At 41.3% G+C, this 3,666-nt stretch overlaps 1 pseudogene; it reads left to right on the top strand.

The window, feature by feature from the left end:
* The first annotated feature begins 2,551 nt into the window (after window positions 1–2,551).
* Window positions 2,552–3,283, top strand: LOC108515029 (putative heat shock protein HSP 90-beta-3; annotated as a pseudogene).
* Window positions 3,284–3,666: the final 383 nt, after the last annotated feature.

Below are 3,666 nucleotides of genomic sequence, written 5' to 3'. Positions count from 1 at the left end.
AACTAAAGAGCTTCTACACAGCAAAAGAAACTATCATCAGAGTGAACAGACAACCTACAGAATAGAAGAAAATTTTTGCAGTCTATCCATCTGACAAAGGTCTAATATCCAGAATCTACAAGAAACTTAAACAAATTCATAAGAAAAAAATGAACAACCCCATTAAAAAGTGGGCAAAGGATATGAACAGATACACTTTAAAAAAAGACATTTATGCAGTCAACAAATATGTGAATAAAAGGTCAACATAACTGATCATTAGAGAAATGCAAATCAAAACCACAATGAGATACCATTTCATATTAGAATGGTGATTATTAAAAAGTCAAGAAACAACAGATGCTGGTGAGGTTGTGGAGAAACAGGAATGCTTTTACACTATTGGTGGGAATGCAAATTAGTTCAACCATTTTGGAAGACAGTGTGGTGATTCCTCAAAGATCTAGAACTGGAAATAGCATTTGACCCAGCAATCCCATTACTGGGTATACACCCAAAGAAATATAAGTCATTCTATTATAAAGATACATGCATTCATATGTTCATTGCAGCACTATTCACAATAGTAAAGACATGGAATCAACTCAAATGCCCTTCAATGATACACCATGGAATACTATGCAGTCGTAAAAAGGAATTAGATCATGTCCTTTGCAGAGACGTGGATAAAGCTGGAAGCCATATCCTCAGCAAACTAATGCAGAAATAGAAAACCAAACACGGCATGTTCTCACTTGTAAGTGGGAACTGAACAATGAGAACACATAGACACTGGGAGGGGAACAACACACACTGGGGCCTATTAGGGGAGGGTGAGGGAAGGGGAAAGCATTAGGGAAAAGAGCTAATGCATGTTGGGCTTAATACCTAGGTGATGGGTTGATAGGTGCAGTAAACCACCATGGCACACATTTACCTGTGTAACAAACCTGCATTCTGCACATGTACCCTGGAATATAAAAAAACCAAAACAATTTTTTTTAAAAAAAGAAAAATTTCTCCTGTGGGAAAATACTATGAAATAGCATTCTCATGCTACAGAGAACTCAATCAAGGAATAGTCAATCAATGCAAAAACTTTATTGTGGTTTTATTTTAAGAAATTGCCATAGTCACTCTCACCTTATACACCACCCTGATCAGTCAGTAGCCGTCAGCATCAAGGCAAGACCTTCCACCAGCAAAAAGATGATGACACACTGAAGGTTCAGATGATTATTATCATTTTTTAGCAAAAAAAATTTTTTAATTAAGGTAGGGAAAATTCAAACCATGTTTTTCCTCTTTTCTCATTCAAAACACAACAACAATCAACACAAAAAACTTCTGTGACCAAATGTGGGGGATTTCTCCCCACCAAAACATAAGCAATCAATTCTGCTGCAGATACGAACTGAGTGCCCTCTGATTTAATTCTGACACTATCTACCTTGAGATAGTGTCAGGAACTTACAATCATGGTGGAAGGTGAAGGGGAAACAAGCACCTCTTCACATGGTGGCAGGAGAGAGAGAGAACAAGGGGGAAAGTGCCATGCACTTTTAAACCATCAGCTCTCATGAGAACTCATTCACTATCACGAGAACAGCATGGGGGAAACCTGCTCCCATGATCCAGTCACCCCCCACTAGGTCCCTTCCCAACACTGGGAATTACAATTCAATATGAGATTTGGGCGGGGACCAGAGCCAAACCATATCAAATAATATCACAGGTATGTTCACTTTTAAAGACATGCTCTTACACACTTAATAAACTATAGTATAGTGTAAATATAACTTTTATATGACTGGGAAACCAAAAAAAATTGTGTGACTCACTTTGTCATGGTGTTCTGGAACTGACCCTGCAATATCTCTGAGGTTTGCCTATAATTAATGGGCTATTTGTGTTGGGCATTCAATTAGTGCTGTGGATACAAAATTGCCACTAATTCCCTTTCCTCATCCCATTGAGGGCCTCAAGTTTTAGAGGAGGAAAAGTCTAGTTTCCATATCTCAGAAAATAGGTTAAAATATTGTAGAACCCTAAGTAATAGTTTAAAATATTAGTGATTACTGGCATCTGTACAATTATTTATGGCTTAATAAACGTTTTCCATCATGGTCTTAGTCTGTTTTATGCTACTACATCAAAATACCTGAGACTGGCTAATTCATAAAAAACAGGAATTTATTTCACACAGTTCTGGAGGCTGAGAAGTTCAAGATCAGGGTGCTGGCAGTTTCAGTGTCTGGTGAGGGCCTGGTCTGTTCTTCCAAGATGGCACCTCATTTTTGTCTCCTCCAGAGGGGAGGAGTGCTGTTTCCCCACACGGCTGAAGGTGGAAGGGTAAAAGGGACGAACTCCCTCTGTCAATCTCTTTTGTAAGGGCACCTAATCTCATTCACAAGGGAGGAGCCCCATGGCCTCATCACCTCTTAAAGGCTCCACTTCTTAATACTATCCCACTGGCAGCACCTGAATTTTGAAGAGGAAACATTCAAATCACATGATTTCATTTCAACCTTGGACAATGAAGTTACACATGGATGTAACATATGGGTAATTTTCTGGTGAGAGCAAAGAGCAGGTGGCCAACTCTGCTTTTGTGGACTCAGTGTGGAAGCGGGACTTCAAGGTAGTCTCTATGACTGAGTCCACTGATGAGTACTGTGTGCAGTAGCTCAAGGAGTTTGATGGGAAGAGCCTGGTCTCAGTTACCAAGGAGAGTCTGGAGCTACCTGAGGATAAGGAGGAGAAGAAAATGGAAGAGAGCAAGGCAAAGTTTGAGAACTTCTGCAAGCTCATGAAAAAAATCTTAGATAAAAAGGTTGAGAATGTGACCATCTTCAATAGGCTTGTGTCTTCACCCTGTTGCACTGTGACCAGCACCTGTGGCTGGACAGCCAATATGGGGCAGATCATGAAAGCCCAGGCACTTCGGGACAACTCTACGATGGGCTACATGATGGCCAAAAAGCACCTGGAGATTAACCGCAACCACCCCATTGTGGAGATGCTGCAGCAGAAGGCTGAGGCTGTCAGGAACAGCAAGGCAGTCAAGGACCTGATGGTGCTGCTGTTTGAAACCATGCTGCTCTCTTCTGGCTTCCTCCTTGAGGATCCCCAAACTCACTCCAACTAGATCGACTGCAGGATCAGGCTAGGTCTATCGAGGATGAAGTGGCAGCAGAGGAACCCAGTGCTGCAGTTCCTGATGAGATTCTCCAGTTTTGAGGGCAATGAGAATGCGTCTCGCATAGAAGAAGATGAAGAGTTTATACCTTGGGTCTTCATATAGTGTCCCCACGGTTCTCACCACAGCCTTGAGTGCCTTGTCCTACGTGGCTCCCTCTGCTAATGTCTAGTGTTTTTTCCTCTCCTGTCCTTGTGACTAAGGCAGGAAACAAGGGCCTCAAGCCCCATTCCCTCCCTTCTCTGACAACAGGATTGGATGTTACGTATTGTGGTTTTATTGTTTGTTCATTTTGTTCTGAATTTAAAGTATGCAAAATAAAGAATATGCTGTTTTTATTTTAAAAAACTGAAAACATATGAGTGATTTTGTGAATAAAGACAAAAGTGTGTTCCTAAGTCCAGGGGCTCCCTTGGTGTCACGTGGTTTCTAGGTGGCAGCTCTCCACAGCACGCTGCCATCAGAACACTTTCCAAACCTCCATTATG

This window comes from Rhinopithecus bieti, unplaced genomic scaffold, assembly GCF_001698545.2.
Source record: "Rhinopithecus bieti isolate Rb0 unplaced genomic scaffold, ASM169854v2 scaffold_32422, whole genome shotgun sequence".
In the NCBI taxonomy this organism is placed as follows: domain Eukaryota; kingdom Metazoa; phylum Chordata; class Mammalia; order Primates; family Cercopithecidae; genus Rhinopithecus; species Rhinopithecus bieti.
This window is presented reverse-complemented; position numbering and strand designations above follow the sequence as displayed.